The following is a 12,657-nucleotide window of genomic DNA, read 5'->3' as shown; positions in this document are numbered from 1 at the left end:
TTATGCAGAGTTTCTCTGGGTCTAGAATGTTGAATTGCTCCAATTTTGCACAAAAATTTAATTTTGAACCATTTTCATGATTGGTATTATCAGGGCTTAAATTACAGATCCATCGTATGAAATGCAGACAAGAAGGGGCCCAACATCTTAAGGCAAATGTGGAGGAGAGAAATTTGGGATAGCATTCAAGTAAATTCTCAGTTATAAGTATATATATGAAGACAAGTATCTACCTGTAGAGCTATTAGAATGGAAACCACATATACTAGACCAGATATCAAAGGTGAAATGCAAAATCTGATGTGGTTCCCTGAGGGTTAAGAGGGTCACCATAGTATATATATTTTAGAAGGTCCTTATCTGTGAATGTGAGCACTGATGGAGCTGTTCCAGGTGCTGACCTGTCCGGGCCGTCCAGAGGTGAGAGATGCACCAGTCAGCTTCTCAGGGGTGAGGGGAGTGCTAGAGACTGTGGATTTGTAGTGGCATCAATTAAAGGGTCAATAGAGAAGATGGTCTCATGCACTGGAAATACCTTATAAAAAGCTGCAAAATAAACCAAGAAGCAAATGTAAGATGTATCAATTGTCATCACTGTAGATTTGAGAGTGGAGAAAAGGCTGGAGGAAATGAGGATCTCCTGTCCTCATGTTTTCAGAGGGGAAAACAGTGCTAGTGGAAAACATGAGAGAACTGTAAAAAGTGCCTGAGACCAAGTACATAAATTGTACAACATAAATCACTGTTCACACTTTTTGGCATCAATATAAAACAAAATATTTCAAAAAGGATGAAAAGAAAACTGGTAACAACCAGGAGAGAGAAAGGTAGCGTTTTAGGAAAGAAATATGGGTGTGTTTTAGGTTTAAGAACACGGGCAAGAATGTGTGTATGTTGGCCTCAGGTGAACAAGAATGCTTGTGAGGGTGGAGTTTGCCAGAGCATGAGGAAGGACTTGCAAATATTTTAGTACAGTTAGGCCTAGGACATCTTAATTATAATCATTTGTCTCTGCACCTCCTTCTTGCTGAAGTCACAGTTCTTTCCAGATAAGCCACTAGGGAAGATCTGTGTGATGTGACACAATGAAGAGGCATTTGCAGGAATCCTGTCTGTCCCCTGTGGTTTCGCATCCTAATGAAGCTCACCCACTTTCCCTAAGCAGAATCCTAATGACTGAGGCCTTTTAACTCTCTCTTTGTACCTTTTGAAGCTTTGCTGAAGTGTCTGAGAATTCATTATACTTTATTTGACTTCCTTTTATTCTACAGAAGCAAGGAGTCTCTAATGGAATGCTGGAATCCACATGTTTCAGGAATTGCACCCAGTGAAGTGAAGGAGAATCTTTAAAAAAATGATGCTCCCTGGAAGATAGTTCAGCATTTATGTACACATGTATGCTCACACACATGTGCGAGCACATGCATCCTCACACTCGTGTATCACTCATGATATGGTTACTTGTTTCCAGTGAAGCCAACCCACTGAACTTTGAAAAAGAGGTCTACCCATCTTTAAAATAAACTATGCACGTGGCAAACTACACTGGGAAAGAAAAAAATAAGTGTCAAAAAGAAAGCAATTCGGAAGGGCAATAGAACAAAAAGTAGTAGTTAATTATGATTTATAAACTTATTAACTTGCTGAGCATTGTAACGAACCGAAGAACAAATTTAATTTTAAATAGCATTAAAGCAGCAAAGTTGCCTAGATGGAAACATGAGCCATGGAAATGTATCTAAAGACTGAGAAATCACAACTCTTTAGGAAATAGCCCAAACGTCACCTTTTAATTCAGCTTTCATCCATTTAACATGAATGCAAGCAGAACGAATACAGAATAACAATGACTCAACATTTCCTAGATAATTGTTATTAAGTAAAACAATGTGTATACTTTTTTCTTCCTTTGACACAAGTTGCATACTATTTGCAAAAACAAATTACCATGGCACTTTATAGTTTTGAACCCTAACGTTCTTCATGCATACTCTGTGCAAGTCATGGTCTAATAGTCTATATATTACGCATGTACAATTAATCAGAAGAAAGCCTCATATCCTCTACTTTGAAAGCAAAAAACCCAAAACATTAAAATGATATAGAAATTTGGTATTATAGAAATGAACTACATAATAGGTGATGACAAAGCTAACTTAATTGTATTCGATTACATAATATTACATTTCAGTTGAATTATAACTCTGAATTTCCCTGTTTTGCCCACTAGTATGTGAAACAGAGGAAAATTGTCGTGGAGAATAAATCAGACTGTACCTCCTTAGGCACATCCCACTTCGTAGAGTTTTAGGACCTGGGAAGTGATTCTGTTCCTACGCCAATCAAATGTAACAAAGATTGATGATCAGAGATAAAGAGGAATAATGGTGTGTCTATACTAAAAAGTTTTAGGGAACTAAAAGCTTAACCTACCCTCAATCTTTTTAAAATGATGAATAATTTCTATAGAGCACCTGAGTTTTAGGCTCATTTCCATGTTGTTTTTCTGAACTCCCCATGCTGAGCTCATCTGTGCCCCCACTGAATCTAGATCTTTTTTATATATAATTAAATTGTACACGTGTTGAGCTCTTATTCTATATCAGGCACTGTGTAAAGAGTTTTACAGAGATCATCTAGTTCCTCAAAAAAAATCCATTAACTGCTAGATGAACTGAGGATAAGAGAGTTGAAAAAGCCTTCCTAAACACATCAGGCTGAACTGGGGGAGCTGGAAGTGGATCTCAGGCAGCCTGACTCCATGTGGTGTTCTTAAGTCTCAGGCTGTTGGTGTGGTGGGATCCATGTGATGGATGGCTGGATGGCTGCTGGGTTGGTTGGTTGGTCAGCTGGTTGGTTTGCATGCCTTTCCCAATGGACTGGGAGCTTCTCGAAAACAAGGATTACAATTTATTCATTTATCCTGGAAGCACTGATCGTGTACTACATACTAGACACTATTCTGGATAATTGAAGTATAACAAGAAAGAAAATAGAAAAAAACACCACACCTTACCTTCTGGTGGGGGAAGAAAGACAAATACAACTTTACAAATAGATACATAACGTGTCCAGTGTTATAAACTGCTATGGACAAAAATAACCCAGGAAATGGAATCAGCAGTGCTAGTGATCAGATGGTAGGGAGCTATTTTATAGACGGTGGTCAAGGGAGGCTTCAAACCAAGGTGATACTAATTCCAGCAAAAGATCAGTCATTGAAAGGCCATGAAGCATGACTATATGAACTATGTAAAAGAAACACCAACAAGAGCAGATGGTAGCAGGTGACATCAGAGAAGTAGCAAAATGAGGGAGATGCCATCAGATAAAAGCTGAAGGCCATTTAAAAACCTTTGGTTTATGTATACAGCACCTGGTGTAGTTCCCTTTCCATAGGTTTTCATTTTTTTCAAAAAAAAGAAAAGACTTGACTTTGACCTTGAACAGGTCACTCCTTGTCTCATTGATGTAGAATCATCATCAGATAAATAAATGATAAGGCTGGTAATGGGTTCTTGACCTCTGCATATCTGATTTTAAGTTGCATAAGTAAATTCATATTAGTATAAAATCTACTCTTTAATGGCTTAATAAGATAATTAATTTAAAATCAAGATCAATAAAGTTCTGAGAGAGAAGTGACCCTAGACTAACCCAAGATGAACTGTACTGTGCTCAGGACTATGGCTTTTAACAATCTGGCCTTTTATAGGATAATTTAAGGTATTACATGAGGAATTAAGCTTAACTAGTTGGCACTGGCTTCTAGAACACTCAGAGCAAAGGTATATGAGAGAGAGAGGAGGAGAGAAGGATCGGGGAGGGACAGGAAGAGAAGGAGGAGGAGGAGAAGGGGGAAGAGGAAAAGCAGGAGAAGGAGGAAAAGAGAAGAAAAAAGATAAGTAATTTTCTCAAGGACAGAACTTAGATTTTGGAATCAGTCAAATCTGGGTTCAAATTTCAACTCCTCCACTTGGCCATGAGATGACTGGCTGCTTACTTGCAGAAATTCCCATTCTCCTTTGTCCTTGCTAACCCTGACCTTGCCTTTCTTATCCTCTAATGGCTATGTCCCCAGGGAGATGGAGCCCACCTCAACTTCATGATTGGAACCTTTCTTGGTCTAAGGTCATATCTGAAATGTTTACGTGTGTGTAGGTACAAAATCTAGAAGGATCTAGGAGAGCTTCTAGTATAGTCTTCCTTGATCTTAAAGAAACGTAAGACAGGAATGTTCCCTTAATTCAGTCTCTAGAGAGTGACAGCTGCCATGTGCCAGGCTGCCTTATTTTGACAAGCTACAAGTTAAAGGTGGCAAAATGTGAAGCTGGTAGAAAGCTGGCTCCTTGGGATGACGAGTCATTGAATTACACTATCTTGTACTTGAAATAGCAGTAGTATCATCTAAGCCACTCTTAGATGGGTTTTCTGTTTGTTGCAACTGAAAGCCAACTAAGTAATAAAATTCACAACATAAGTGATCTCCTTTTATCCACCAAATACCTAGTGAGCCCAATCAACCGTGCTAGGAGTGAAGGGTACAACGGTGATAAAGGTTCTTAATCCTGTTGACCCTTAATTTACTAACTTTAAAGTGGTGCTACTAATACTGACCTCATAATCTCACCATTGAGATTAGATTATTATTAATCTTGAGCTTTGTAAACATTAGGAAATCAGCTGAGAGATTACTATTGTATAAATGGAAAGGTTCAATGGATGCCTCTGGACAATAAAAATGGTTCCAATACGAGATTTGGTAATTGATGATGGCCTCTCTTCAGAATATTAACACCAAATAAGGATGTCTGAAATGTAGATAAGCTTTAGTTTTTTACCCTGAAGAAGGTTAGGCAATACCATTATGGTGTCATGGAAAGAATGTAGTTCAGAATCTGAAATCCAAAGGGCTCTAATTTTTATTGCTAAGTGACTTGGGAAAACAACATATTTGCTCTTGATTCACTGAGAAAATAGAAGCTACATCAGAAGAAACGTTCTACCTGTGTCCATCACCAAATATACCAAAGTCCCTGCATCTGTATCCACAAGGGTGTGTCTTTGTTCCTGTTATGGTGAATGAACTCAACCTTGCTTCACAGGCCAACTTCTCCAGTGTGCCCTGGGCCTTCTCTCACCTAGCCAAGGATCACTCTCTTGCTCTGATCACCTCTCTTTCATGCATTGTCAGGCTTCCCCTATTACCGTATCACTTCCAACATCATACAAATACACTGTAGTATTTCCCATCTCACTAAAAGCCCTAGCTTTATCCCATAACCTCTTTAGACTATTGCCCCATATCTGTTTCCTTTTACAGCAGAACTCCTAGAACGGGATGTACATTCACTGTCTTGACCTCTCCCCATCACGTTCCCCCTTGTACCAATTCAAATTTAGGCTTTTAGTCTGACATCTCCATGGGACCCACTCCTATCAATTATTCCTGTCACCAAACATATGGTCATGTATTGGTCCTCATCGCACTTATCAAATGAGCAACAATTGACATAAACTCCTTTCATCTCTAAATGCTTAACTTGGCTTCTGGGACACCACCACACAATTCTCTTCCTACTTCACTGATCAGCACTCACCAGTTTCCTTTTTTGTTTTCCCTCATTTATCCCAGCTCTAAAAAGTGAAGTGCCCTCTGACGGACGTCCTGGAACTCTCTTCTTATCTAACTGTACTTATCCCCAGGTTATCTCACTCAGTCCTTTGAATGTGGACCTCATGTGTTTCTCTCCTATTTGACTGAACATCTCAAAATTCATCCATCGCAAGCCAAACTCCTGATTTCTTGCCATCCCACCCCCAAATCGACTCTTTCTACAGTCTTCTCTCAGTAAATGACAACTTTATCTCACCAGTTTCTCAGAGCACAAACCTGGGTGTCATGATTGAGTCTCCTTCTCTCCTCACATCCCATTTCAAATTCATAAGCAAGCCCTGTCAGATTCATCTCCGAAATACTTTAAATGCAAACATCCCTCATGTTCCCCACCGCTATCTCCAGGTCCAGCGACTGATTTCTTACCTGATTCTGTTTTGCCTGCCCTGCTCCCAATCTATTCCCCTCACAGCAGCCAGGATGACCCTTTTAAGACTGAGCATGCCACCCCTTAGCTCAGAATCCTCCAGTAGCTTTTTATTTCTTTCAGTAAAAAGACTTCTTTCAGAGTACTAAAGACTGTCTACGGGCTCACAGGATTCTCCTGCCGCCAACCATCGCCCTGCTGACAGCATCTCCTACTAGTTTCCCTTCCTCACTTCATTCAAGTCGCATTTGCTTCCTTTTTTTCCTTGAAGACACCAAGCACCCTCAGGGTCTTCACATCTGATGTTCTCTCTGCCTGAATGTTTGTCTCCAGTTACCTACCTGGAGAGCTTCCCCACATTGTTCAGGGCTCAACTCAAACACTGTCCTTCCCAAGAGGCCTTCTGTGACCAACACACATAAAATAATCCCTTATCAATAACACTCTATTCCCTTACCCTATTTAGTTTTCTTCAGAGGATTTTCATCAACTAACATACTATGTTTGTTTCTCATGTGCCCTCTCTCCATTAGAATATAAGTAGCACAAGACACCAGTTGGTCAATTCTATTCACTGCTGTGCCTAGAACTGTGTCTATAACATCATTACCTCTCCACAAATGCCTCCGGGGAAAATAAAAGAATAAATGTAATAATCATCTATGATCATACAGACTATACAGACAAATACTAACAAATGTAAGAGTAGATTTAGCATTTGTGTATATTTCCTTCTTATCTTTTCCTACATATTCATATACCTTTGTTTGTTTATTCATTTGTCTTGAAGAGTGTAGATCTCATAAAATACTCCATTTTACAGTCTAATTGTTTCACTTGACATGCAAGCCAAATTATTTTCACACATTATTTTCAACTTTTCATAAATGAGTCTTCTAATAAAATGGGGTAACATTGCTTCAAACAATGAGTCAGATTTTACCTATCCATCTGCCCATTACTGGACATTTAGGCTCTTTCCATTTCTTTCTTCACTCTTTTCATTAACCTTGCTATTTTCAGTACCATCCTACTTCTAAAACTTAACAATTTCCATCAATATTTCCATGTTGTGCTTTCTACCTGCCTAATCAGTTAATACTGAGTGTTCATACTGGATTGCATTACTGAAAAAAATGGTTTTCACACTAGGGTTTCAAGCCTTGCTCTGTCCACGCATGAGTGTGGGAGTCACCATGTTGTCTTGGGAAGAGCATGGACTTTGAGTTCCTTGGGCATAGATTCAAATACCAGCTCCAACACATACAAATTCTGTTACTTTAGGTAGCTTACTGAGTTAGCCTGAACTCAGCTTCTTCACTTAAAAGAAAAGTAGAAGGAACAAGACATATCTCACAGAGTTGTGGTCAAGATTGAATGACAACTAAACGAGAACAGTATACAAAGGTCTTGGAAAACTATAGAGATATTCCCTCTCTTTCCTTTGTTCAGCCACTTGTAGATTTTTCTCCTTCGCCGATGGTTCCAGTTTGTTGCCGTTGTTGTGGCAGGGGCCTCTCTAAAGGAAGATTACACAAATCTACCCTGTTAAACTCTAGGGACTGTGTGAATCGCTTTTGCCAATGAAATGTGGACAAAGGAGTGTGTCACTTTTGAGCAGAAGAAGCTTGGTCAAGCATGCCTTGTTGTATTCTAGGTCATGACAACCAAAAGGAGCTTGTTGTATTAGCATGAGTCCCAGAGAGAAGAGGGCAGAGCTATAGCTGACCTTCAGTGGACATGCAGCATATGAGAGAGACAAACTTCCATTTTATGAGTCACTGGGACTGGGGGACGTTTATTATCACAGTTTAATCTAGCCTACCCTGACTACCCACCCTAACAACACAAAAGAGAAGTATCCAGTGTCTCTCCCCACTTCAACAAAAAACGAAGCATCTAGGATGTCCAGGTAAAAAAAGAAAACGTAAAATAAACAAACATACAAAAAGCTATGCCTACTTAGAACCTAAGCCTGGCCAAGGCTCTTTGTGAGTTATTAAAATTATTTATAGGTACTATTTGCCCTCAAAGAGATCACAGTCCATTATGTTAGCATATGTTGTTGTAAATTATCTCTTTTCCGTTCACACAAGGGAAGATGTTCTCTGACCTGGAAACATGAAGGAGACGTCAAAAAATGTCCTTCTGCCAAAAGGATGTGGAGTGAAGAGAGAGTTTTCTCATTGAATCCACATCATATTCTACATATATCCCAAAGCAGCTAGCTCACTGCAGTGTCTGTTATTGTAGAAGGACAAAAAGCAATTCCACAAGCTATTTTAGGTTTCTTAATGGAAAAACTAGATGCCGAAGATGAAAGAGTTATTAGAAAAATAAGTCTTAGCTTTCCTATAAAAGCATCCAAAATGTGCTGCATATCTTGGCCAGTCCATCAGCACTGTGAAGGTATACATTAACAGACGGGATCTCTAATCAAAATATACCTTTCTTCCCTAGAAAGTAGCCAAAGAAGAAAAAGAAGAGCCAGAAAAGACACGTGAAGTTGAGTGAACATGTTTCAACCTCATTTTTGATGCACCTTGTTTCCAATGACAGACAGAGTCCCTGTGGGGGGAATTCACCCAGGCCATTCACTCAACCTCTGCTTTCTCTCCTCCCTTTCCTGGCATTATAGCTCCTCATCGCCTCTGTCAAGTTCTGCTTTTGATGATGTGCTTCTCTGTCCCTGATCCTTGCCATTTCCTCTTCTTCTTTTATTTAAATTTTTAATCATGATAAAAGATGCGTAACATAAAATTTACCATCTAAACATTTTTAAGTGTACAAATCAATAGTGTTAAGTATACTCACATTGTTGGGAAACTAATCTCCAAAACTTTTTCACCTTGCAAAATGCAACTCTACACCCATGAAATAACAGCTCCCCATTTCGCTCTCCCAAGCCCCTGCCAATCACCCTTCTTACTTTCTGTTTCTAGGAGTTTGACTACTCTTGATACCGCATGTAAGTGGAATCACACAGTATTTGTCTTTTTGTCACTGACTTATTTCACTTAGAATAATGTCCTCAAATTTCATCTATGTTATAGTATGTATCAGAATTTTCCTTCCTTTTTAAGGCTGAATAATATTCCATTGTATGTGTACATATACCACATTTTGCTTACCCGTTCATCAGTTCATGGACATCTGGACTGCTTCCATCTTTTGGCTACTATAAATAGTGCTGGAAGTAGGGTGAGGTGATGAGGTATCTGCCTCGGGCATAAAGTTTAAAGGACTTCAAAAAACTCAGCAATCAACGTCCATAGTATTTCAATGCACTTTTTAAGATATCAAAATTAATGCAAAGATCCACAATAGACAAAATATCAAAATTTTAAGTAAAGAAAAGCACAATAACAGTACTATAGAGAGCCACATTAGAGTCAGAAACAAAAGAAAAATTAGTAATATTGATCCTGCCTTTATTTAAAATTTACCGTTCTGTTCATCATGGAATTTTTGCATTATTGTTTAAATTATGCATTAAAATATTATGTATCTTGATTACTGAGCTTTTTGGTACCTCCTTAAATAGTGACATCTGTGACAAGCACCTCACTTTCCTCACCCTAATCCCAGCTTGTCAAACAGATTAGAGTTATGTGCCTATGGTCCCCACTGGCTTGATAAAATTAGATCAGACTAAGCAATAGCTCCTTTATTTTTCTCTCTCTAAACCTGAGAAGGAGGCCAAGTTCTACAGCTTAAGTTATCACCCATTCTGCCCATGAACCTGCCAAATATATCATTCTTTGAAACAGCCCTTTTTGTGAAAATAAATTTTTCATGGCCAAATTAGTTTTGTAAGTGATCGGTTGAACAGAGGTAAACAGGTAATACTTGAGAACGTCTAGGAAGATATGCTAGATGTGCTAATGTGTACTGATGTGCCAGTATATACTGTGACTCTCTGAGGTAGGTGGAGCCTGCAGTATTTTTCATATTTGAGAAAGAAAGCACCCTTTCAAGGACAATCCAACTCAGACATCCAGGGAAATGTCTAGAAATCTTGGGGAAGAGATCTCAATAAACTGTCTCAGAGAAGATGCACACAGCTTGTGAGAAGGTAAATTGATAATAGGCGTGCTGACACAATCTAAAAAATAGTGTCACAACAGAAAGTTGAAAATAGCTCACTTGCCACTCTGAGGGAAGAAAGTTTATGTTGCATGATTTAACATCCTCCTGTTGTTAGATAGCACACAGCTTCGTGTAGGATAGAGTAAGAGAAATGTGAGTTATTGTTCACAATCCTTTTATAGCTGATATTCCTTCATTCACAGAAAAGTACCATTTTGTTAATTTCATTTTAACTTTCACAAAATCATCATGTAGAGTTGAAAGACAGGGTCAAAGCTGGCTTTACAAGAAGGAGGAGAAATGAATTGAAATCGATTAATTTGAAGGCATGGAAAAAGGCTTCTCTCTCAGCATTATAATTGTGAGATCCATTTCTCTGGGTGAGCCAAGGTGCTGGAGTTTCTTTTTTTTAGATATTGGCAGGTCAGCTGTTTTATAGACATCCCATTATAAAGAGTAGATCAAGTTTATTGGTTGCTCCCCATATGCCAGATCCTCTGCTAATCACTAATGTAGATTATACTTTTTAATACATATGACAGTCCCATGAAGTAGACACTATATTACCCCCATTTTACTCAAAAGGAAATTAGGTTCAAAGAAGTTAGGTCACTTGCCAAACTCACAAACCTAGTAAACAATGGAGCTTGGATCATAAACCAAGCAGTCTGACTTGAGTTGGCTCATAACCACTAGAGGCTAGAACCTTAAAATCTTTGCCTTCTAAGTATCAGCAGGTATTAAGTTGGCATCCAACTGGCAGCAAGTTTGGGGGGAACACAAACCTTTCCAGCTAGGACCAACCTAAATAATGCAAAGGAATTAAAGAACAATCGAGAAAAGTGGTGGCAGGACCATCAGCATCAATATAATAGCTTCACACTTTCCATGTGTACAACAGTCAAAGAGAAAAGAGGGAAAAGCACCCCATGCCATGGTGGAGTTGTCATATTAAGAGTATCACTTTCTAGGAAAATAGAAGATTAAATCCATACCACATCATATCCACAAACTTTCAGAGAAAGAAAGATACTTAGAGGTAAATAATTCTCAAAATCTGACTATGGCAAAGACATTGACTCTACTCCCCAAACCCATGTCCTCCTCCACATTTCTTAGCTCCTTTCCACTAAGGCCATGTGATGAGGTCTGACTGATGGATTTGGCAAAGATCTAAGAACTAGTGCATGACCCTTCAGCTCTTCTTTTCGCCTCCTGCAAGGACATAAACATTTCAATGGCAGAGCCAATGACAGAGTATCTTGGTTTGTTACTGCAAAGAAGACATCTTTTGAATAATATTCCGTTATATGTACATACCACACATTTTTTATCTATTCATCCCACGATGAACACTTAGGTTGTTTCCATATCTTGGCTATTGTGAATAATGCTGCAATGAACATGGGGTGCAGTTATATCTTTGAGATCCTGTTTTCATTTCCTTTGGATATCTACCAAGAAGTGGGAATGCTGGATCATATGGTGGTTCTATTTTTAATTTTTGGGGAACCTCCATACTGTTTCCAAAGTGGTGGCACCAATTTACATTCCCATGAACAATGCAAAGGATTCCCTTTTCTCTACTTCTTCATGGAATCTAAAAAAGCTGAACTCCTAGAAACAGAGAGTAGAATAGTAGGAAGAGGGGAATAGGGAGATATTAGTCGAAGAATACAAACTTTCAGTTATAAGATGAAGAAGTTCTGAGGATCTAATGTAAAGCATGGTGATTCTAGTTAATAATACTGTATTATATACTTGAAAGTTGCTAAGAGAGGAGATCTTAAATGTTCTCACCACAAAAAGTAACACAGTAATTATGTGACTTGATGAAAGTGCTAGCTAACCTATGTTGGTAATCATATTGCAATATATAAGTGGATCAAATCAACATGTTGTGCACCTTAAATTTATACAATGTCATACAATCATATCTCAATAAAGTTGGAAAAAATAAAATAAAAAAAGAAGACATCTTCTCTGGAGAGTCATCTAAGCAGCGGATTTGTGAGTAGGAACAAACTTTAATGTGCTAAGTTTCTGAAATTTCATTGTTAATTACTTACCACAGCACTACATAGCCTGTACTGATAAATGCATTGTATCAGGATCACCAAGAAAGCAGCCCAAAAATAACAGATTATAGGCCCACACTCCAGCCTACAAAATCAAACTTCCAAAGATGGAGTATGGATCGCTGTCCTTACAAATCTAGGATATTCTATTGATTAGCAGTTTTGAGAAACACTGTTACAGACACTTAGGCTAGTCCCATTCAGCCTTCCAAGCTGTTTCCTCTCCAAAACCTACCATTACAGATAGAAAAACACAAAAGGAAACCCACAGATGGTGAAGCTAAGCCTTGGGTGTCCCGGCACAGGACAGAGAGGAGCATGGGTCTGACCACCAGCTTTGCTATTTCCTTCTGGTATGGCATTTGGCAAACTTTTTAACCCTTCTGGACCTACTTTTTCTCATCTGGAAATTAGAGCTAAAAATAGCATCTACTTCTGGGGTGATG

Source organism: Equus asinus, chromosome 28 (genome assembly GCF_041296235.1).
Source record: "Equus asinus isolate D_3611 breed Donkey chromosome 28, EquAss-T2T_v2, whole genome shotgun sequence".
In the NCBI taxonomy this organism is placed as follows: domain Eukaryota; kingdom Metazoa; phylum Chordata; class Mammalia; order Perissodactyla; family Equidae; genus Equus; species Equus asinus.
This window is presented reverse-complemented; position numbering follows the sequence as displayed.